The sequence below is a fragment of the Eptatretus burgeri genome, chromosome 5 (assembly GCF_056783735.1).
Source record: "Eptatretus burgeri isolate ZD-2024b chromosome 5, Ebu_testis_v1, whole genome shotgun sequence".
Lineage (NCBI taxonomy): Eukaryota > Metazoa > Chordata > Myxini > Myxiniformes > Myxinidae > Eptatretus > Eptatretus burgeri.
Genome location: NC_140965.1, coordinates 17,168,757 through 17,194,685, shown reverse-complemented (window position 1 = coordinate 17,194,685; position 25,929 = coordinate 17,168,757). Strand labels below are relative to the sequence as shown.

The 25,929-nt window shown below is 48.2% G+C and overlaps 1 long non-coding RNA gene across 1 annotated transcript in view; it reads right to left on the bottom strand.

Annotated features, from left to right (window-relative positions):
- LOC147025934 (uncharacterized) overlaps nucleotides 1-19,692 on the bottom strand; it is a 41,153-nt gene extending 21,461 nt beyond the window's left edge. Inside the window, exon 1 of the long non-coding RNA XR_015058059.1 lies at nucleotides 19,483-19,692. This is a non-coding gene — a long non-coding RNA (uncharacterized LOC147025934). The remainder of the gene's footprint in view (nucleotides 1-19,482) is intronic.
- Between the last annotated feature and the right edge of the window lie 6,237 nt (nucleotides 19,693-25,929).

Genomic DNA, 25,929 nt, shown 5'->3' with positions numbered 1-25,929 from the left:
TCACAGGCAGGGTGATTCATCAATGTGTATGCCGTCCCTCGGATGGACGTTAAACGGACGTCCACTGTGCCAGCATTTGTAGTTGAACATTAAAGATGCCACAGTGTCCTTTGCGAAGAGTAGGTGAGCTATCGCCGGCACCATGAACAAATCCTAAATTCCTGCCCTAACCAGCAGAGGGCATTGCACATCAGCAACACAGCCAATGATGCATCAGTGGTACAGCTGCGTCCTCAGCCAATGAGGCGACTCCACAGCCTTGTGCTGTATACTAAGAATAATTATCACTATGTACTATTATCATCTATAATTATGAACCATAATCATTATAATTAGGAACCATTATCATGATCATTATGCACCATTGTCACCATCATTATGTATCATTATCATTGCCATAATAATTTCAATAGTACATAATTAATACACATACTCATGTTGTATATGTGGATAAACAAACAGACAAACGAACCCAAATGCAATGGCCTCTCCTATGGCCAGTGTCATGCAGGTGTTGGGATTGGGTAAGAATAATGAAAATAGGTACTACAGTACATAATGCAAGGGGCAGTTTTAAGCATGTGACACAGGAGGAGGATCTGGGGCATGGTAATAGGATGGGGGTTGTGATTGAATCCATCCAGCAATCTATTGGGACCATTCTCTGTGCAGAGCATTGGTGCTGCCTAAGCAGTCTCCTTGTCTATTGGGCACAATCCCGGATGGGACACCACTCCGACACAGGATACCAGCAATCTGGCACTCATTTTGCCGACCTTAGAAGGATGACGGGCAGAGTCAACCCCACCTGGTATTAATTCAACAGAAAGGGGGATTTGAACTCAGGATCATAGGATCCAAAGCCCACCACCCTAACCAGTAAGCCAATACCAGGCATATGTGATGGAATGGAGGTAACCAAACAGCACAGTGCCAGGCTGCCATAGGTAAAGCTAGTAGGGTTGAAGGTTGTGTTCTTAGAGGGATAAATTAGAAATCAAAAGAGGTAGTTTTATTACACTCACTGCACAGGAATTTAGTGAGGCCTCATCGAGAATATTGTGTTCAATTTTGTTGTCATATCTGAGTTCGGCCATAGCTGCCATAAAGAGGGGACAGCCAAAAGCGACTCGATTGATTCCAAGTCAAGCTAAACTAAGCTATGGGGAGAGGTTGACTTTTTCATTAGAAAGGAGGCAATTGCAAAGTGATCTCATGGAGATAGATAAGCGAGTGAAGAATATCGACGAATTAAGTGCGGAGGAGTTTTTGAGTAGAATGGAGAGTGACATGACTATGGGCCAATGTTTCAGAGTAAAGAAGAGGAGAGTTAGGATGGTAGTAAGTCAGGAGTCTTTCATTCAAGGAGTCATAAATACATGGAATAGTTCCCCTGGAAAGGTAGTGGCTGCAGACAGTAGATATTGTTACGAATTCTGGCCCGCCTGGCATGCAATCAGCCGCGTAACTCTAATAGCAGCCGCGTCGCCCACCGGACAGAATTCGTCGCCCACCCACCCCACAATTCAGTCGTGACCCTCCTGGAACTACCGCCAGGAGCCAGTCACGGGTGGGGGTTTAACCTCACCACAACCCAGTCCGCATTCTACCCGCGCGAAATAGGGTGAATCGCCGAATGTCGATATACCTAAGTACCTGCGCGGATAGCGTACCGAGGAGTTGTACCATGCCGCAGATCGGCTCCGGACACGAACCGCTTAAGCGGCTCATTCCGTGCAAAGGGGATAAACGAGCGGAGTTATCGCTGACCTCAACGGTTCAGATTACTTGCTGGGTGTCTAAACCGACTACCAATCCCTTCCGTGATGCAAGATGGAACTTTCAAACGAAGGAAAGGACGCAACGAAACGGGTCACAATTTAACAAGCACTTTTATTTCACACACAAGGAAAGCACGTATTCACAGCCATACAGTAAGAATGCACATATAACAGTCAAAGCAATGAAAGCAACGCAGAGCTACAACCGAATAAAGCAATGTACAAGCACTTATTCAGGTTTACTTAAAAGACTGGCGCCACACACCTCAACGGTTCAGATTATTTACCGGGTGTTGTAAACCCACTATCAATCCCTTACGTGATGCAAGATGGAACTTTCAATAAGGGGAGAAAAGATGCAATGGAACGGGAAACAGTTCAACAAGCAAGCACTTTATTACACACACACACACACACACACACACACACACACACACACACACACACACACACACACACACACACACACACACACACACACACACACACACACACACACACACACACACACACACACACACACACACACACACAGAAGCATGTATTCACAGCCATACAGTAATGCACATATAACAGTCAAGAGAAAATGCAACAAAAGCAAAAACACAATGCAGAGCTACAACCGAATATAATTATTTACAACACTTAAACAATTATACTTGTCGGACGACACCACAGCATTCACTCAAAAGCAAAGGAAACGAAAGCCACCCTCACAGGCAAGGGGGCAGACAGGTCCGTGGACCAAATGTACGTGGGACCTGGGTGAGCGGCCAGGTCCACGAGACCGAAGGGGTCTTAACCGCGCCCTCGTGGCGCGATGGCGGGCTAGCCGCAATGTCAACGTAACGTGCCTGACTCCATGCCCCTGGCGTGGTCGGTGAGCTCCTTTAGGTGTGCGTTGCGCAGGCACGTGTTGGTCGGTCGACACGGTTGGGGTGGGGAACGGACGGGGTTACCGACGCTATCTCAGCGCGGATGGGGGGAATTGTTGATGCTCGGGGTGGAGAGAGGGGAATGGCGGACGCTCCGTCCCGCTAGCGGGGCCTTGGGACCACACCGACTCCGGCGAACTCTCGCCCCTGAGCCCTCTTCCGCGTCCCTGCTTCACTCCGCAACTGGTCCCTCGACCTCAACTCCGAGCTCCGTCCTCTTCGCCGTCTGATCCCCGCAAACACAAGACTCAGTCTCCACGACTTCGACCACGACCCAACAACGACAACCTCGACGACGACCTCAGTCTTCACTCGACCAGCCAGCGAGTCGCCTTGTGCTCGCGTCTTTATAGACCGGGGGAGGAGCGTGTATGTAAATTCGCGGATCAAAAGGCGCTTGGAGGCGGGGCCACGCCACCCGATGTTCAGCCATTGGTCGGGCAAAAAGGGGGCGTGAGCCTCTCTTGATCCGAATTTCCTCCTAAAAGGAATCCACATGCATCGCGCTAGGGGGCGGAGCCACACCGCCCGACGCTTGCCCATTGGACAGAGGAAAAGGGGGCGTGAACCTCCCCTGATCCGATTTCCTCTCCTGTAAAGGCATCCATTTGTACTCGCGGCTCGACGCGTTCGGCAACAATCACCGAACAGGCCCTGGACAGCACGATGTTCGGTGTTGACAGGTGGTGTGGTTGATGGTTGTGGACAGAGAAAGGTGAAGGTGGTGGGGGTTTGCTGTGGTGGCTTGGTTGTTGGCAGGCAATTGGTCCAAAATAATGATAGATCAAGAAAAATGGCTAACTCAAAGCGTCCCAGCCCGGATGAATCACACATATTCCCTCTAAACAACGGGTGTGGACTAACTACACATGAACTTATCGATATATCTAACCTGAGGACCTTTCTGGTGTATTGCAAATTTCCACAGGCGTAACAATATATTTAAATTTGTGTTCGATAGGTATCTAGTATCAGTAGTGATATAAGGGTACATGGTAGTTATGTAAGTAAGGTAAGGTATGGATTCTGCTCACAGACAAGTAAGTAAGGTATGGATCGGTGATTGTATATGTGTAGTGATTGTGATGTCCATGAGAGGGTCTTGTCAAAAAGTGAATGTGCCATTGGCATTTGATAATCTCTCATTCTAGAACCCCTTCACACCTGCCTACCCACCCCCCCCCTTCCCCAACAAAACACAATAATAAATAAAATTTATATTTAAGAACATACCACCAGACATGGTAGTGCAATGGTTCGAGGTTCTGTTCTGAGCCTGGGAGGATGGCAGTTGGAACCCTGGCTAAATAATACCAAACACTTTAAAAATGGTCCGTGCTGCTTCCTTGCTTGATGATCAGCATTTCGAGGATAGATCATGGACAAATAACCTAAGTTGAGAACCTCCTCCTGCGTTCTTCTTCTTCTTCTTCTTCCAATAAAGTGCAAAGACTTCCAAGGAGCATTATTGCACTTCAGACTTCCTTTTAAGGGAACTCATGTTGTATTATAACCCACTGGTAATATCCTTGTTCCTACCCCACTGTTTTCCTCCTCACTCCCACCCACCACTCCCCCACCCCATTGAGAATAAGTCGATAAACTCGTAGATTGAATTGATTTGGTGTTGACGGAGCACAGGCATGATGTGTGAAATGGTCTGTGTCCTACTTCCCTGAATGTATTTATATCTTGCCTGTGCCTCTGCTTGGACTTGTGCAGCAGATTTACTGTTTCTAATAAGCTTTTCTAGGACAAGCCAATCCAAAGCCCATCCTGGTTCTAAGGGTCCGGGGTCCCCCCCCCCACCCTCCACGTTTCCAGCATTTATCAGCTTGTCACCGGGCCATCACCATGGACCGCCCATGTATGGGGTGGAACCTTGGCAATGTGTACTTCATAAGGATGGCTTTGGGCCAGGGAAGTTTCAGATACACTTCTACCTACTCCTGTACCACCAATGAACCTTCCTCAGACCTGGCTACCTGCACACTTGTCATTTTTGCTCTTATATAGGATTTAAACCATTCCATTGATGTCTGCAGAGTTTTGCTCAAATTTATAGGTTACAGCAGTACCTAAAACAATCGACCGGCGCCTGTGCCATTATTATCAATTCCTTCCGTCATACTGGGTGTAATGATGTAGACGAAGAGGAAAAAAGACAATTTATGAATTACTACACAAACTCGCTTGAACAATTGATGAAAAACTGCAGCAACGATTACAAGTTTCATTTCAGCATGGAATATCAGTGGTTTACCTGAAGAAGCCTCCACACAAGTAAGCCTTTGACATATGTTCTGTGTATTAGCTCTTATACGAGCCTCAACAATGTATACAAAACAAGCTCAAATGAGCTAAGATCCTCGTCCTCTTAATGATGACGTCAAAAAACGAATATGACGTCCTTGTGATGTATCAGGATTGCGATAAATTATCTGTGCTAATGCCCGACTTGATTCCTGCAAACAGAATTCAAACAGCTTGCCTAGTTTCGGTAATAATGGTATAGGCAATTTCCATTAGCGGCGATATTATGACGTCAACTTTTTTTCTAGGAAGAATTTCCAAACTCGCAGATGGTTACTGCCTGCACGTGGGCTTTCTGCATATGGGCTGTTTCACAGTCATGGTCATTTCTGGTATTTTGTACCCTTGCATGCTAAATAGCTAAATGAGAGACTGTAGTATCTCTGTCATTAGGGCCAGTAGTTGGTACTAGTGATGGCACAACTTGGACCACTTTTTATTTGACAAAAAAAATGTCAATTTTTGGCAGAATGGCATAAAAATTGCCATTTCTTTGACAAATAGCTATCTCATTTTCTCCAGGTGCACTGCATTCACAGTGTATAAACAAATACAAGCAGAAATTGGGACTTTTATTTGTTGTTGCATCAATTTTATACCTCTTCTGTACTTTGTCCACAACATATTATTCATTTCAGACTATGAATATTTATTTCATCCTCAATAAATATGTCCCACCGTTTGTCCGTCAAAAAATGTCCTCTCCGGAAATGCATATTGTAGAAGAATTTTTTTTCTAGAAATAAAGGGTCTTTTTAAAAGTTTATTGTGTGTTTTACCAAGTGTGTATATACCTGCACTGATATTATGCCACAAAGTTTGAGTGTAACCAATAACCTTCTATTTGCATGGCCTGCACTGATTGCCTTACATGTGTCCGTCAAAAATGTGTCCTCTCCGGAAACGCCTAAACTGCCACGAGTTATCAGGAAACTACTGTGAGGCTATAAATTTTGATGTTTTGTAAGGTTGACATGGTCATGAATATCCATTATCAGTAAAAGGTATTTACATTTATGTAATTTATCTTGTTACAACACTGATTGAATGTCCATGTCAAAAATGTCCTCTCCGGAAAGTTATTCAATGGCATTCAACAGGAGAGTAATCACATGAAATGACATTGAATTTTGTACAATTATTGCTTCATCCAGCACAATATCGACTATTGTTTATAAAGTATGCTGAATTTGATTACTTTTAACATTTCTTTTTCTGGATATTTGAAACTTAGTTCAGTCTTTTATTGATATTTCTACAAATATACTTCATTTATATACTGAATCATAATTCCAGTAATGGAATAATACTTGTGGAACATATGGAAACCACTGAAGTTTGATAGTGTTATTATTTTGTGGTTATAGTTGAATTGTATTAATGACTGTTGTAGTTTAAAAAATGCTCTAACATCCTCGGGGTATTATTTTAAATAAGAAATATTCATTCAGATGCTCCAAAAATTTGGATTTAAGTACTGTATTGTAATTAACAATGTTGGATTTGGAGAAATAAAAATATAAAAATATTGAATTTGAATTTTTAGTGGTTGTGACACAAACTTGGTACCCTCATTGTGAAACAGCGCATATACATGGCAAGTTTCACGAAGATCCGATGAAAACTCTGGGTTGTGAAACAAAAAATGTCAAAAAATAGGAATGACGTCATATAAATTATGACGTCATTCCTATTAATCATAGTAATGCATCATATGTGCGGTAATTAATCTCTGCTAATGCCCTGTTCGATTCCCACAAACAGAATTCAAAAAGCTTGCCTAGTTTCGGAGATAATTTTTTAGGCGATTTCCATCAGCAGAGATATTTTGACGTCATAACTTTTTTTCTAGGACGAATTTTCAAAATTGGAGATGGTTACTGTCTGCGCAGGGTATTTTTACTTACATACGCCAAGTTTCAGGAAGTTTCGATGAAAACTTTAGGCTGTAAAACAAAAAAGTCAACAAGAAGAAGATGAAGAACAACAACGTGAGTAAGACTTTGAGATCCTCCACGAGGATCTAAAAATGTAAGACGTGTATTATTACCTACATCACCGAAGGTGGACGGAGGTTGCATATTCGCCCACATGTTTATTTGTCTGTGAGCAGGATATTGAAAAAAGTTATAAACAGATGCAGACTGAACTTGGTGGACAGGTTAGGTGTGTGACGAGGACAAATTGATTCGATTTTGGTGAAGATCTGAATAAGATAATTACTTCAGTGATTCTTCACAATTCAGAGTTGAGGCCAAAAACGATTTATAAAAAACTCACAATATCTCAAAAAGTTAGAGATGGATTAGGATTAAACTTGGTGGACAGGTTAGGTAGGTGACAAGAACAAGCAGATTAGAATTGGGTTATGGTCTGGATCCATATCCGGTCTATCAGTGGCAGAGCCGGATTTAGACATGTGGTGGCCCCTGGGCAGCCTTCAGTAGTGGAGGCCCACTCGACCTTAGAATACTAAAAAGGTGACAAGACATACTTACAGTCATCCAGAAAGTATATTTTTCAAGAACAAAGAATCTGAACTTCCATATAAAAGAGAGAATGAGATAAGGTGAATATCATATATCTGTTATAGATGAATATCTTGTATCTGTTCCACGAACTACCAACTACCATTTAGGCACTCACAAATACATTTTTCCTTATAACTTTTTTTTCATGAAATATGTGGAGGCCCCCTGGTTGTGGAGGCCCCTGGGCAACTGCCCGGCTTGCCCATGCCTAAATCCGGCCCTGATCAGTGGGATACAAAACATCTTCACAATTCTTCACGTCGTTTACAAGTTTCGGTTTTTTTTGGGGGGGGGGGGTTTCTGCACGTGTGGTGAAATCTGAGGTCCTCATTTTTCAACCTCATTAAGCTGAGTTTTCCGAACCAGATTTGTTGTGGTTTTTGTCGTGTCTTTGTCGAGGTGTTTCTTTTGTAACCCATGCAGTATTTTATGTTAATTCGCTCGTTGTTTGTGCTGTTCGTTTCATTCGTTTCATATTGTCAAGGCCTGAGAGGCCTTAATCCCTCAGATAGAAAGTGCATCTTGCTATCTGCTTTTATGCTGGGAATATTCCCTTGTGTCTTGCTTCTATTTCCTCAGCACTATGCTATTTTCCTCTCGCTTCAAAAATCAAAACAAACAATAAATAAACCAATGTCACCCTTAGGGTGACCCGTATCTTGCCAAAAGGTGACCACGTGTGACTTCTTTAAGGTCACACTGAGGTGAACAGAGCTGCTATCCACCAGGAGCGACTCCTTCATGAATATCTGCCTACGAGAAATTCCAATGAGAATCGTTCTACAGAGTAACCATGAAAAATATGCTTTTGCCTCATAATGTCACCAAATGACGTCATAATGTCTCAAGCTTGACATATCTAGAAAGCACTCATCGAGGTGTTCAATTTGAGGTACTACACGATATGGTTCCTAAAACTTGAAAATTTGACCTTGGGGTCAAATATGTTTGACCTCAGGCGCTAACCATGAAGGTCAAGGCCAATCGCCACCAAAAATTAATCAGCTGAGCGCCAGACCATGAACTATATTCCCATGAAGTTTGAAGACGATCCGATCAAAATTACTCAAAAAATAAGGGTTTCGTCGACTTCCCTGATTTGCGACAAAGTGACCTTAACCTTTGACCTTGACCTTCAAAATTTTGTGCACTGAAAGTGACCTCTATAGGCCTCTGATATGCGAAGTTACAAAAATTCCCAATGATAATTGTGCTCTGCAGAATTTTTTATACTTGATTACAGACAAACAAACAAACAACAAAAAAAAAACATACAAGCTGACTAACATATCTTGCAAAAACTTCGTTTTGGCAAGATAACAAACAAAAACCTGATTTTTCACTCCATCATGTTTCTCATTTCTACGTGAATTTCCTTCTGCTTCATGTTCTACATGCCCCTCTTTTCTCCAAAATGAATCTACATTGATGATAAATGTTTCTTCTCCAAAAAATATCATTTTAAGAATTCATTGATACACTTGTATCTCCTTCATAAATGCAATTGTTCACATGTTCTTCTTCTCCAGCACAAGAAAGGTCTCTTTTTCTTCATCAAAAGGATTATTTTGTCTGAGGTGTTTGTTTGCTCTGAGCACTGGTCTCCCACACCTATCCCACACTCAAACCCAACCCCTCCCAACCCCGGCTCAAACAGCGCTGCATTTCTCCGTGTGTTTAACAAGCGACCTTATCGCTCATCCCATGATCTATATCTCTGTTTGTCAAAGTTGTCAATTTGGAATCAGAAAAAGCATCCACCCCCACCTCACCCCCTCAACCTCATGTCGCCCCCTTTCTGCATCCATCCTCACTCCACCACCCTTTCAATGCTTCCTCTTATCCCACATATTAAGCCTAAATACTTCCCCCTCACCCCACCTTCAAAAACATTCCTCACACAACCACCATACCTCGCAAACTGAAACCCTCACCGCATCCCACACATGCAAACCCTCCACACACCCAAACTCCCCCCTCCCCCCACATCTCAAGCACTTAAATCCTCACCCCATACATTCAAATCCTCACCCCACACTCCACAAAATCAAACCTTCCCCCTCACCCACATACCCCAAAGCCCTAACTTCCTCTGCAAAGCTTCACCCCCCCCCTCTCATCCTGCACCCCCAATTCCTCCTCTTCTCCCTCTTCCTTAACAGTGTGGACCTCAAATACCTGGGGTCTCTGCTCTAACCTGACAGACCTCTCAATACAGACCGCTGCCGATAAAACAGACATGTTTAACAGAATCCTTCATCCTACAGGATGTCCCCAACTCCTTAATGTCTCTCCCCAGTTATTGTCTCCTCCAATTTGATAGGCCTCAACCACACCCTGGCAGCGGAGTTGCACTTTACATCAATAACTCAATTCCTCACCGCCCTTGTACCGATGTTACACCACGCAACCCTCAGGAGTACCTCTGGCTGTGACTTCTCCTCTCCCACCTCTTGTTTGTCTGTGTGTTGTGACGTCCTCCTAACAGTGATGACCATCTACATCTCTCTCTCAGACAACATGGACAAACGACTCATTACAGCTCTCTCTTCCTCACATGTGGCAACTACATTTGTCACCATGCAACTTAGCTGGGTGTTGGTATCTCTCTCACCAGCCATGGTACTTCAACAAAGGACTTCTGTGATACCATGGGACTGATTCAATCTGTGAACTTTCCACCTGGATTTCTCCCAATGGCAAATCCTCCCTTCTGGACTTGGTGATGACTAACTTCCCTTCAAATATCTCCTGCGCTTCCTCTGCCCCAATTGGTTCATCTGATCATGTGCTTATGAAAGTGAACATCTCTCTGGCTATTCTCAGTGAGCTGCCTCAATGCCAGTGAGTCTGACCTTTCACTCAGGTAGATTGGCAGGGACTGCAAGCAGCTATCTCTCTTCAGGACTGGTCTCCCATATTTACTGCTCCTGATGTTAACTCAGCCTGGGAATTCTTCCACAGAATCTCTCTCAATCTATCTCTATCTCTCTCTCCCTCTCCCTCTCTCTCATCTTCAATTAACCCACCTTTCTCCCTGCCCATGGTACACTAAATCCTGTGATGAGGGAGTTGCTTTGAAACAACCTGCCTTCTCTTCCTGGAAGACTAATCTGACCAACGGCATTCTTAGTGCATACGCAAAGGTCACAACAAGTGTGTCCACTCTCTGGAGAGAGAGAAAACAACATCTGTCCAACCTGAAGAATTACCTTTCAAACATGTCTCCCTCCTCTAAAACCCAGTAGTGCCTTGTTAAGTCTGTCTCTGGTACATGCTCCCCTTCCATCCCATCCCTCTCTTAAAATGGCATCACAGTCGACTCCGCTCATGAGAAGGCTCAATTCCTCAATAATGTGTTTGCTTCCAAATATTGTGTCCCCAACCCCTCACAACCCATCCTTCCCTGTCGTACACAACTGCTCCTGGACTTTGTGTCTTTTGCACCTGCAGGTGGAGGTGGAGAAGGCTCTTTCAACCCTCCACTCTGACTCTGCTACTGGACCGGATGGCATCAGCTCATGTGTCCTTGAAAACCTGCTCTGCTGATCTTCACATCCTTTTCACCCTGTCATTTGCACTTCATCATCTTCTATCTTCTTGGAAATCTGCCAAAATCACTGCATTACATAACTAGAACGGCACTCGTAGAGCACAGTCTCACCTTGCGTGTTCATCCTGAACAAATATCCCATGATCAACTGAACATGCTACTATTATAGCCCACTGCTCCAACAGCCCATATACCTGTATCATCCATGTACCCGATTATGTCACATCGTTTCTTGGCATGGGTTATGAACATCATAAATTTAATTCTTCACTCACATCAGGTCATAAATCAGATATATATGAAGTTTCAGACTTTTGAATAAGGATTTCAATTCAACCATTTTTGGCTTGAATATCACTTCACTGATGATGTCATCATGACCACCCTATATAAAGGCCCTGTCACACCATGACGTTTTGGCCAGCATATGGCAAGGTCTCAAAATGTATGTAAAACGCTGGCGTATGCTGAACTATTGATGTTTTTTTTTTAAGTTTCAGGCGTATAATAACGTGTTGGACATATGCATAATGTATTAGTAATGTACACAGAATGTTTTAATAACATATAGATAACTTATACCAACGAATGCTGAGCGTGTTGTTGGCGTTCACAACCTATGCCCAACGATAGTCTAACTTATGCATAGCGCGGCAGCGTATCGCCGACGATCACGTGGCGTAGGCTATTCATTGGCTGCGGCCGACGATTCAAATCATAACCGCACTAGACATCAAAGTGTGAAGCCGCTGTCACACCTTGACGTTTTAGCCAGCGTATGCCGACGTATGAAAAATTTGACGAACCAAGCTGGCACACGTCGAATATGTTATGGGTAAGTTTTTGTATACGTTAATAGCACACTGGCATATGTCGCAGTACGCTGGCATACATCGTAGTACGCTGGCATATGTCGTCATACGCCGAGTACGTCGAGAAATTTTCAGCATGTTGAAAATTTCTCGACGTACTCGACGTCTAACACACATTCCACATAATGCTGGCCATAAGTTGTAGGCACGTTACGCGATCGTTGACACACGTCGACACACGTTACTTGTACGTAACTCATAAGTCGAAACACGTCAATGTAATGGTTAGCATCAGTGTTCCAGACTCCCTGGTTTTTATTTTTATCTTGCCAAAACTAAGTTTTTGCAAGATATGTTAGTCAACTTGTATGTTTTTTTTTTGTTTTTTTTTTTTTTGTTTGTCTGTAATCACATATAAAAAATTCTGCAGAGCACAGTTATCATTGGAAATTTTTGTAACTTCGCATATCAGAGGCCTATAAAGGTCCCTTTCAGCGCTTAAAATTTTGAAGGTCAAGGTCAAAGGTCAAGGTCACTGTCGCAAATCAGGGGAGTCGACGAAACCCTTATTTTTTGAGTAATTTTGATCAGATCGTCTTCAAACTTCATGGGAATATAGTTCATGGTCTGGCACTCAGCTGATTAATTTTTGGTGGCGATTGGCCTTGACCTTCATGGTTAGCACCTGAGGTCAAACATATTTGACCCCAAGGTCAAATTTTCATGTTTTAGGAACCATATCGTGTAGTACCTCAAATTGAACACCTCGGTGAGTGCTTTCTAGATATGTTAAGCTTGAGACATTATGACATCATTTGGTGACGTTATGAGGCAAACACATATTTTTCATGGTTACTCTGTAGAACGATTCTCATCGGAATCAATCGTAGGCAGATATTCCTGAAGGAGTTGCTCCTGTTGGATAGCAGCTCTGTTCACCTCAGTGTGACCTTAAAGAAGTCACACGTGGTCACCTTTTGGCAAGATACAGGTCACCCTGTGGGTGACATTGTTTTTATTTTTTCTTCGGTATAACGGTGATGTTGATACTTCCATTTCTAGTGCCGTTATAATATAATATAATTAATAGGCTGCCGCTCAATGATTTAAATCATAACCGCACTAGAAATGGAAGTGTCAACATCACCGACATACCGAAAAAAAAAAACAAAAAAAAAAAACAGGGAGTCTGGAACACTGACGCTAACCATTACATTGACGTGTTTCAACTTATGAGTTACGTACAAGTAACGTGTGTCGACGTGTGTCAACGATCGCGTAACGTGCCTACAACTTATGGCCAGCATTATGCAGAACGTGTGAGTCATACGCTGGCATATGTCGAAAAATTTAAAGCATGGAAAATTTGTCTAACACCTCGGCATACTACGACGTATGCCAGGGTGCTCTTAACGTATACAAACTTACCCATAACGTATTCGACGTGTGCCAGCTTGGTTCGTCAAATTTTTCATGCGTCGGCATACGCTGGCTAAATCGTCAAGGTGTGACAGGGCCTTAACCCATGGGAAGTTGATGACATATGCCAAGTTTCAATTTTTTCGTTGAGCGGATTTGGAGAAAATGATGTCAAATTTTTCCTTTAATTCAATATACTTGCTATACCATGTGACCTATGAATAAAGTTTCGCATCGATCGGACAAGCAGTCGCAGAGAAAAGCATTTCTAAAGCAAAAATATATGGACACACACACACACACACACACACACACACACACACACACACACACACACACACACACACACACACACACACACACACACACACACACACACACGCACACACACGCACACACTACAACAGTCTCGCATCCCCTTCTGGGTGAGACTAAGAAAAGGTGCAAAAACTGATCCCCCTAGAAACCTATCAGCTTACCTCCAATCATCAGCAAGGCCATGGCCATATGTCCTTTTCTCCAACATCCTCATTTCAGATCACCATACCCATTAGAGAACATTGTACTTTACGGTAATTCTACATATCGACGGTCCCCTGTGCCAGTGCGCATGCGCAGCCTGACCCGGAGCCAGGGATGTTGTGGGTGTTTCAACCTGTTCAATACTTGTTTGATTATTGTCGTTCCACGCTAATAAAGTGGTCGAACAAATTGAACTCTGTTCTTATTTATAATCAAACAACTTGATGCAGTCGAGTAAGGATCGTCGGTGCTGAGGAAGACGCGACTGGGTGAAAACGGACCATGAGAACGTCGACAGTGCGTTTGGATTTCTCGGGTACTGTACCCAATCTTCGCCCCCAGGACACTGTACACACGTGTGCATCACCGAAAATAGAACGTTTACTCCAGAATAACTGTTTCTATGGCGCCGGTGGAAGCAGAGTGCCCGATCGAGGGTTGTGACTATATGGCTACACACGCAGAGGCGGCAGTGGTGGCCGCCATGTTGAGTATACATGCAACTGTGCACGTCGCCGCCCCAAGGGCGGCGAGCTCGAATGCCAAGATGGAGAAACTCAAGCGTCCCTCCATAGCACTGGCCGGAACGGGCGAGGCCTGGTCGTACTTCATAACCCGCTGGGGCGAATACAAAACAGGTACTAAGCTTGTCGGACCTGACATAGTCGCGCAGCTACTGGAGTGCTGTGAGGAGGAGCTGAGAAAGGACCTCACTCGCGCGGCGGGTCGGAGCCTCGTGGGCAGCGATGAAGAAGACGTCCTCGCTGCCATGAAGGCGCTCGCCGTCCGGACGGAGAACACGATGGTAGCTCGAGTGGCCCTGTCTAACATGCGGCAGGGACACGAGGAGCCCGTCCGGTCGTTCCACGCCCGCATCAAGGGGCAGGCGGACACGTGCAAGTATGATATGAAGTGCACCAGGGCGTGTGCGATCAGGTCAACGACTTCACCGAAGAGATATTGCGCAACGTGGTTGCCCGTGGCATCGCGGACCAAGCAATACAACTTGACCTACTCGGTGAGAAGAACCAGGACATGCCATTAAAGGACATGATAGAGTATATCGAGGCCAAAGAGTCTGGAAAACGCTCGGCATCGCGCCTGCTTGACACTCAGAGCACGGACGCGATCAGTAGTTCGTATCGGCGGGGAAAGCGACAGGACGTCCGCGCCAGAGTAGGAGCCAGGCCGGAAAAACGGAAGGCCAAGCCCGAAGGAGTATGCATCTACTGCGGCGAGGTGGGCCACGGCAAAACGCCTCAATGGCGCGCCAGACGCGCCGAGTGCCCCGGATACGGTAAAAAGTGCCGGAAGTGTGACCGCCAGAATCACCTCGACAAGGCGTGCCTGGGCGGCCGATCGGCAAGACCCCCATCTAAGGAGACCGGCGGGATGTACGACGAGCAGACGGCAGCCTTCGTCGAGCTATGCACGGTCACCATGGCCAGCACAGAGGACGAAATGCGCACGCTTCCCCTCGCTCACCACCTGTACGATGATATGTGCGATAAGTGGATGAAACGCATATCCGACCCGCAGCCATACGTCAACCTCTCTCACCAACAAGCGCGAGGATTACAAAGCGCTGGGTTTTAACCTCCTGAAACACACCCGCGCGGTAACCCTACCCGCTATGGCAGACACGGGGTGCCAGAGCTGCCTGATCGGCATTAAAGTCGTCCAACAAATGGGCCTGAGTACCGAGGACCTCATACCTGTATCCATGACCATGAAGGCCGCAAACAACAGAGGAATTCGTATCCTCGGAGCCGTGGTAGTCAGATTCGCCGGTAACAGTGACGACGCTCGGAGATTGGAGACGCGCCAAATCGCGTATGTGACGGACTCTTCAGACCGCATATTCCTCTCCCGCGCGGCCTGCATGGACCTGGGAATGATCTCGGACAGATTCCCGACACTCGGAGAGGTGAATCTGACGACCTCGGAATTGTGCGACTGCCCGCGACGCGCGGAGCCGCCGACCAAGCCGACCGCACTCCCCATGCCAGCGACCGAGGCCAACAGAGAGGCACTACAGTCACATTTACTCAGGATGTATGCTCAGAGCACATTCAACACGTGCCCACACCAGCCACTACCGAGAATGACCGGCCCGCCACTACGTCTTATGCTCAGTGAGAACGCGACACCGGTTGCCCATCACACTCTCATCTCCGTGGCCATACATTGGCAAGATGAGGTAAAAGCAGGCCTCGACCAGGACGTTCGGCTCGGCGTGTTGGAGGAAGTACCCGTCGGCACGCCGGTGACATGGTGTCACCGCATGGTAATTTGCGCGAAAAAGAATGGCAAGCCGCGACGCACCGTCGACTTTCAGGCCTTGAACAAGCATGCGTTCCGCGAGACCCACCACACCCAATCCCCGTTCCACCAGGCGAGACGCGTACCTAACGGGAAGCGCAAGACAGTATTCGACACATGGAACGGTTACCATAGCGTCCGCCTACACGAGGACGACCGCCACAAGACGACCTTCATCACTCCATGGGGGCGCTACCGGTACCTATCTGCCCCACAAGGGTATATGGCATCGGGGGACGGTTACTCACGACGAAACGATGAGATCGTCGCGGACATTGGTAACAAGACCAAGTGCATAGATGACACGCTCCTATGGTCAGACACGATTGAGGGGAGCTACTTCCAGGCGGTCCAATGGCTGGATATATGCGGCCGGAATGGAATCATCCTCAACCCGGAGAAGTTTGTCTTCAGCGCACCCACGGTGGACTTCGCGGGCTTCACCATCACCATGACCGACGTGCGACCGTGCAGCCGCTACCTGGAAGCAATCCACGATTTCCCACAACCGCGTAACATCACCGACGTCAGATCGTGGTTCAGGCTTGTCAACCAGGTGGCATACGCCTTTAGTATGGCCGAACGAATGCAGCCATTCCGGAAGCTCCTGAAAAGTGGAGAACGCTTCCAGTGGTCCATGGAGTTAGAGGACATATTCCGCGAGTCGAAAGACGTGATCGTACAAGAAATCGAACACGGTGTCCGCATATTTGACAAAACTAAGCCAACATGCATCGCCACGGACTGGTCGAAGGAGGGAATCGGATTCTGGTTGCTTCAAAAGCACTGCCGATGCGTGCCAGTTAGACCATTCTGCTGCACTGATGGATGGAAAATAACCCTGGTCGGCAGCAGATTTACACACGCGGCAGAATCCAGATACGCGCCCATAGAGGGCGAGGCTCTCGCAGTCGCGGACGCCTTGGACAAAGCGCGCTACTTCATACTGGGCTGCGAGAACCTGATCGTTGTGGTAGACCACAAACCACTGCTGAAACTCCTTTCGGACAGAACACTTGACGACATACCCAACCCCCGCCTCAGGAACCTCAAGGAGAAGACCCTGCGTTATCGCTTCCGCATCATACATATCCCGGGAATGAAGAACAAGGCGGCAGATGCCATGTCGCGCAGGCCAGTTGGCACCACGCGACCTCCACTCATGAACCTTCCAGATGACAATGCCACCATAGCGACCCACCTCCAACCAAGCACGCACACCGACGTCCTGTCCCTCCTACGCCAAACTGAGCCGGAGTATGACGACGACGTCGAGGACAACCTGGCATGGTGTGCCGCGGGCCTCGAATCATTGCGATCAGTAACATGGGATCGCGTCAGGGAAGCCACCAGCAGCGATGGCGATATGCACATATTGGAGGGAATGACAATGAACGGCATCCCCGACTCAAAAATCGAGATGCCAGAGACACCCGCGACTATCACCAGTACCGCGAGAACATTACATCGACAGATGGAGTGATCCTATACAAGGACCGAGTAGTCATACCACCCTCACTCCGCGGCGATGTGCTGAGCGCCCTACACGCTGCCCACCAGGGCGTATCAATGATGACCGCCCGCGCAGAATCCTCTGTATTCTGGCCAGGCATGTCGGCCGACATCAGCGCCACTCGGAAAAAACTGCGAACACTGCCACCGGATGGCACCATCACAGCCTGGAGCGCCACCAACTCCACCTATTCCGGTCGTTTACCCCTTTCAGGCAGTGTGCTCGGACTTCTTTGTACACAGGGGTGCACACTACCTTGTGACAGTGGACAGATACTCGAACTGGCCGATCATCTCAAAGTCGACGGGTGGCGCCGCCGGACTCATAAACCACTTATGTCGCGCCTTCGTGACGTACGGGACACCAGAAGAGCTCGCGTCAGATGGGGGACCGGAGTTCACCTCCACCGAGACCAGGTCATTCCTGCACAGATGGGGCGTACACCACCGCTTGTCATCGGTGGCCTTCCCTCACAGCAACTGTCGCGCGGAGATTGGAGTTAAGACAATGAAACGACTTATCACGGACAACACCAGCCCGCAGGGAGAACTTGACACTGACGCTGTGCAGAGAGCGATACTACAATATCGTAACACGCCTGACCCTGACACGAAGATCTCCCCGGCAATGTGTGTCTTCGGCCGCCCGATACGCGATTTCATCCCAATTATCCCCGGGAAGTACAGACCGCACGACACTTGGCATGAGACCCTGAAAGCGAGGGAGGAGGCCCTCCGCAAACGTCATATCCGCACAGCCGACACCTGGGCAGAACACACCAAACGCCTTCCGCCACTTGCTGTAGGGGACCAAGTCCGCGTACAGAACCAGACAGGATTCCACCCAAAAAAATGGGACAAGACAGGCAGTATCGTGGAGGTACGCCAACACGACCAATACGTGATCAAGATCGATGGCTCGGGCAGAGTCACACTTCGGAACAGGAAATTCCTGCGCAAGTTTAGCCCAGTTCGCAATGACCAGCTGCCACCCCGGTCTATCTATGATGATCTAGCAACCCGAATCACTGTACCTGCACCCGTTGTAACACCGCAACTGCCTGACCTCGACAGCGAACCCGTGACATCTGCAATGCCAACGGGGCCCACGCCGGCACTGACGTCAGTATGCACACCCCGGCGCAAGACGACACCCGTTTTAGACACGCCAGCAGCACCAGGACGAGGCACACCGAGGCGTGCGATCCTTCAGACGCCACCATCGGCCCCTGAAACCCCGACAGCCCCATCCCCACTGGGGCCCGATGTGACACCACCAGCACCAGCGATAGGTCAACGCCGATCCACCAGAGCGACCAGCGTGCCTGCCTGGCACAAGGACTACTCCATGGAATAGTCACACGATGGGCGATATAAACTTTTGTTCATTCATTAAACTTAATATTTTCTCAGCCTTTATCTATTAACATAATAAAGACTCGGAAGGAGATAGAGAACATTGTACTTTACGGTAATTCTACATATCGACGGTCCCCTGTGCCAGTGTGCATGCGCAGCCTGACCCGGAGCCAGGGATGTTGTGGGTGTTTCAACCTGTTCAATACTTGTTTGATTATTGTCGTTCCACGCTAATAAAGTGGTCGAACAAATTGAACTCTGTTCTTATTTACCCATCTTCCCGTCCATGTGCACGATCGTGTTTATTTGTATTTTCTCCTTATTAACATCAGTTTTTATATTCTCCACTTTTCCTTCCACCCTCTGTTTCATGTCTTAAATGTCAAAAGAATCCCCCCCCAAAAAAACCTTTTCCCTTCTCACCTTACACCCCACAGAACCACATGACTTCCTGTACCGACTCTTCTTCCTCCTTCCTCTTTTGTTGACCTTCCATCTGCCTTCTCCTATTGCTGACCCACAATCACCATGCACCTTCACTATTTTTTCTTCAACCTTTCCTTTACATAATTTTATCGAATCTTACCTAATCTTTCATTAAACAAGGACAAATGTGCCCACGAGCAGCGTCCTAAAGGTTTTGTTGGCTAAAAAAATAAAATAAAATAAAAAATAAAAATTAAAAACATTTTTAAAAAACAACAACAACTTCCGATATTTCGTCACGTGCCTTCATTAAGCCAATAGCGAAACGCGTCATAATGTATTTACGATATATCGGGTATTTACGAAATAAATAATGTATTTACGAAATTACAATATGATAAATGGAATAATCTTTAAATAGTAACGTGAACTTTTCGAAACCTTAAAGCAAATGTCCGAATATATTTAAAAGTTCATGATAGACGCTCTCAAAAGGCACCGCCTATGTGAGGATGTGTACATGTGCTCAGTATTTAAGGAGATCCGGATCTTGTATATACAAGAGCTGAATCCTTGAGATTAAGGGAGAAGAAGAAGAAGAAGAAGAAGAAGAAGAAGAAGAAGAAGAAGAAGAAGAAGAAGAAGAAGAAGAAGCTCCTCGTTGTTGTTGTTCAAGCATGGATTCGGACCTCCTTAAATACTAAGCACATCCTCGCATTGAGAGCATTTTCCTTTAAAGTTTAGAAAAGTTCACGTTACTATTTAAAGATTATTCCATTTAATGTGTTGTAATTTCGTAAATACACGATTTTCTCGTCATTAGAGTGTACGAGGTGCAGTGGGACGCAAGAAGCACGCGGGCCAGCATCTACTCCGCTTTATTGCGTGACCAGAAGCACACTCTTGCCACCCCTAGCGGGCGAGGCATGATATACGAAAACCCAATCACGTGACACAGCACACTCCTCCCCTCGTAAAATGACCCGTCACACAATGAACGGACAATCACAACATGACCATCTGAAACCCATCAACACTCATAATCCTCCAAGTACCGCGGCCGCACCCTGACCCGCCTCGGATGGGCAGCGCCACCAGACAGCCCAGGCTCAGACGCCTCCCGGCTCCCGCATCGTTCGGCCCAGGGAGGTGTGGGGGGGGGGGTGACGCTGAACAGCGATCATGCATTTGGTCCACATGCCGCTTCCACACATCCCCGCCATCAGTCTGCACCATGCAATTCGCCGGCCCCAGCACCACAGAGACCACCGCCGACACCCATTTGGAACCGTGGAAATAATCGCGCACCATTACCCGCTGCCCCACCGCGAAGCTCGCAGCCGCGTCGGACGCGACATTGCCCCACTCCCCGACCCTCCAGGTCGCAGCAAATCCAGCCTGGACCGCAAAGCCCGTCCATAGAGACGAATGGCAGGCGAATCACCTGTGACAGGATGAACTGCGTTCCTGTAATGGAGCAAAAAGACATCGACCACCGTCTGCACAGGTGCAACACCCCCCCTGCGCATAGCCCGCTTCAACATCTTGACAAACGACTCAGCTTGGCCATTCATCTCAGGGTGATACGGTGCGGACCTGAGATGTCGAATACCATTCTGGCGCATAAACTCATCAAATACACCCGCGATGAACTGCGGACCATTATCAGAGACCAGGATCTCCGGCAACCCTTTATTAGCAAAGATCGTCCGCAGCTTCTCTACTGTAATGTTTGCTGATGTATGCCGCATTACTACAACCTCCGGCCATTTTTAGAATGCATCAATCACAATCAAAAACATCTTGCCATTAACCGGTCCCGCAAAATCTACATGGACCCTCTGCCAAGCTCGGTCTGGCACAGGCCAGAGACCCGAAGCTCGACGCGGATTATCAGCATCTGTCTGGCACGTGGCGCAACGCTTAACCAACTGCTCAATGTCTTTGTCCAACCCCGGCCACCACAACAGGCTACGAGCAAGACTCTTGGTCTTCACGATGCCAAGGTGACTGACATGCAGTTCTTCCAAACACCGCTGCCTGAACCTCGGTGGAATCACCGTCCTCATTCCCCACATTACGCACCGTTGGACCAACGACAGCTCCGATGCGCGTGACGTGAAAGGTTGAAATGCCGGTGTCGAAGGCAGATCGCTCCAATTTCCCGTAGAAATCGCCTGGACGACACGGGCAAGCGCCGGATCACGAGCTGATTCCACCGCGACCTGCCTGGCCGTGACCGGCCCGCTTTGGACCTGGCCCAGCGCGAACACATTGACCCGGTCGGCCAACTCAGACGCAGCTGGACCCTCCGCACATGGCAAGCGTGAGAGCCCGTCGCAGTTAGCATGCTTCTCAGTGCTTCGGAACTGAATATCATAATCGTAAGCACCCAGAAACAGACACCACCGCTGTATTCGCGCGGCTGCTACCACCGGCACCCCGCGTTCAGGTCTCAGGATGAATTGAAGCGGTTTGTGATCCGTCTGCAAAGTGAAATGCCGCCCCAGCAGATATTGATGAAACCTCCGCACACCCCAGACGAGGCTGAGAGCGTCACGCTCAATCTGGGCATATCCGCGCTCTGCTGCGGACAGGGTCCAGAATGCAAAACAAACAGGCCGCTCGGAACCATCGACCATCCTGTGGGAGAGCACTGCCCCAGTGCCATATGCAGAGCTGTCGCATGCCAATAGGAGCGGACGCGCAGGCTCGTAGTGCACGAGGACCGTATCCTCTGTGAGCAGCCGCTTGACGCGGTCGAACGACGCCTGGTGTGCAGGCCCTCAGGCCCAGCGCTCGTCCTTCCTGAGCAACCACGTTAACGGCGCAAGTTGTGAGCTGAGCCCGCGCACGAACCTTTGGTAATACTGGGCCATACCAATGAACGAGCGCAGCTGCGTCTTGTCGCGAGGCGGTGGCATGTGCTGAATCGCCTCCACCTTCCGAGGACCTTTCAACAGCCCCTCCGGCGTGATGATGTGCCCGAGGTATTCCAAGCACTGCTTGAAGAACGCGCACTTGTCCCTGTTTAAGCGCAGGCCGCACGCTTCTAGCTTTGTCAGCACTCGGGCAATGTTCGCAAGATGCTCGTCCGCCATTTTCCCCGCAATGAGCACATCGTCCAGGTAGGTCTGAGCGGGCAGGCCAATGCAAACCTGATCCATGGCTTTCTGCCACAAGGCGGGGGCCGAAGCAATCCCAAAACAGAGTCGGGTATATCGATAGAGTCCTTGACACGTGTTGATTGTCAACAGCTCGCTACTCCCGGGATCCATCGGCAGGTGAAAATATGCATCACGCAGGTCTAGCTTTGTGAAGTATTGACTCCCCGCCAATCGCGCATATATTTCATCGATTGACGGCAGTGGATATTGCTCCACGCAGAGCCCCGGGTTAACCGTGGATTTGAAGTCCCCGCACAATCGGACGTCTCCATTCCGTTTCAGCACCGTGACAACCGGGGTGGCCCAATCCGAGCACGACACCCGTTCGATCACTCCACAGGCCTCCAGCCTATCCAGTTCACCCTTGACCTTGTCCCGCAGGGCATACGGCACAGGACGTGGTTTACAAAAACGAGGAACCACCCCCTCCTTCAGGAAGAGTTTTGCCTCCATGCCCTTGAGTTTTCCAAGGTCGTCGCTAAACAACCCTTGATGTCTTTGAAGAATCTCCTCCAACTGATCCTCCCACTGGCTCGGCATGGGTTGCACAAGGTGAACTGCGGCCCAGTCTAGCCTGATGCGGGTCATCCAATCTCGGCCGAGGAGAGACGGTCCCCTCCCCCGCACGACGTACACCTGAAGCGTGGCGACCTGGCCTTGGTACCGCACAGACACGTCTGCCATCCCGACTGGCGTTATCTTCTCACGGGTGTACGTGAACAGCGTGAGGTTTGACCTGATAAGCTTCAAGCCGTCGAGTCTACGCGCGGTCTGTTCGCCGATGAGCGACACCGCTGCTCCCGTATCGACCTGGAACGTGATCGGCGTTTCGTTCACTTCGACTTCCACCGTCAAAGGGCGCGCCGTCGCCGGGCCAATTGAAAACAGGCTCAACAACGGCCGCTGGTTCCACCCCGAGTCGCCTCGCACATCGCCGTCCACGACCCTAACGGTGGCCGGCGCTCACGGCACACACGCGCCAAATGACCCACCTTGTGACAATTCAAACACACGTTGCCTTTACACGGGCATGCACGGCGCAGGTGTCGACCTCCACATCCCAAGCATGTCCGCGGGGTCACCCCGCCGCACGCGCGGCCGCGTGGCGATGTCCGACCCGCATCGAAGGTCGTGCGCGCGTCCCGGGGTGCTCGCGACCCCACGTGGCCGGTGATGGCTCGAACATCCCCGCGAGTCTGCTCGACCGCTGTAGCCGTGCTGACCGCCGAGTCGAATGTAATGGTTTCATCCTTCAGCCGTAAAACCGCTGAAACCATTTTCACATCTCGTAAACCAGCAATAAAACGATCTCTGAGCCGCGCTGGACGCTCCCCCGCCGTGAACTTGCAGGCCACGGAAGAACGCTTAATCTGCGCCACGAACTCAGCGACGCGTTCCTCTGCCCCTTTCGAGAGGCGATCAAACTGGACTCGAGCGAGCTGCAATGACTTCTCCGGCGCCATGTGTGCTTTCATTTTCTCCACAATGTCCGGAAACGCCAGCCTGTCATCCCGGGGCCTGTTCGGTGCCACTAAATCACCCAGCAGCCGATAATGCTCCGGTGAAAGCGAAGCGAGCAAGATCGACTTCTGTTTGCTCTCGTCGACCACATTGTTCGCGTGGAAATAGCATTGCAACTGCTCCGAAAACAATTCGAAGTCGTCCCCGTCGAAAACGGGCACAAGTCCGTATTCAACCATCCTCGTCAGCCAACTAGAGTGTACCAGGTGCGGTGGGACGCAAGAAGCACGCAGGCCACCATCTACTCCGCTTTATTGCGCGACCAGAAGCACACTCTTGCCACCCCTAGCGGGCGAGGCATGATATACAAAAACCCAATCACGTGACACAGCACAGTCATGAACAGGAGCCTCCATGACGGGTCTCGCTATTGGCTCCATCAGGCACGTGACGAAATATCGGAAGTTGTTGTTGTTGTTGTTGTTGCCTTTCGGACGCTGCTCTTGGACACATTTGTCCTTGTTTATCCCTCTCACAATGAAGTGATTTCTCTATCCCCTCTTCCTCTTCCTGTAACCGACCGACCTACCATCTTCCTTCTACTTTAGCCAATCCACAATCATCATTCACCTTCACAATTTCTTCTTCAGCCTTTCCTTAACCTAATCTTACCTAATCTTTTTTTTTTTTTAAACCCTCTCTTAGAATGTTTCAACTTCCTCTTTCCATGTCAGGTCAGGCCAGATTAGATCTGTGACCTGCTTCAGGTACCATGTAAACCTGTACTAACCGGTTCCATGGTCGGGTTGTCGGCGACTAAACCGTCTCCCCCACCAGGTTTCCTGGTGAGGAGGGTGTTTGGATATGGACACCCAGCAGGATTAAAAACAAAACGTGTCAAAGGGTGGAGGAGCTCCTTGTTATCCAACGGCCATCCATATCTAGTGCCCAACTGTGACTGCAGACGTCCTCCTGCAGTTGGGTTACTTTATCTTTATTAGGAGGTTGGTGGCAGGATTTACACTCCGGCCACCATAAAACCCTTCACTCCGCAAAACACAAGAAAAACGAAAATAAAAAATTGAAAACCCACTCCATTGGAGTACCTCATGTGCAGCTTCCCTTCACAAGGTAGCTCTCCAGATGATGGGATTGGGGCAAAGCCTTCGGAACCCCCACTCTTTAATGATAGGAGGAAAACCACAGGGTAACCTTCCTGGATCAGATTCTGGTCATGTGTGTCGGGGTGGTGCTGAGGTGTCGTTCACCAGACGGCGGTCTCCTTGGGTTAACCTGAGGCGGTCCCTTCGGGTGGGTGCCTGGAATGTCCTATCCCTAAGAGAGGATGATCACCTATGTTTGTTATCATCTGAGCTGGAGCGTTTGAACATTGACATTGCAGAACTCTCTGAAGTTCGGAGACTGGATAGTGGTGAGATCATGGCGGGTGGTTACTCCTACTATTGGTCTGGTCGCTCTGATGGTTACCATACCCAAGGAGTTGCTGTAGCTGTGTCCAATAAGCTGACCCCAATGATAATTGAGGAAACACCGATCAACGAGCGCATAATGAAGCAACAGATTCATCACTCCTTGGGTTTCATTTCCCTGGTCTCTGTGTATGCTCCGACTGAGGCGAGTGATCTCACCATGAAGGACGCATTATATGCCATGCTCGAGTCTGTGGTTGATCAGTGCCCCAGACGAGATACTCTTCTAGTCTTGGGAGATTTCAATACATCGACTGGAACTGATAGGGATGGTTTTGAGACATGTGTTGGTCCCCATGGGTCAGGAACTATGAACCAAAATAGCA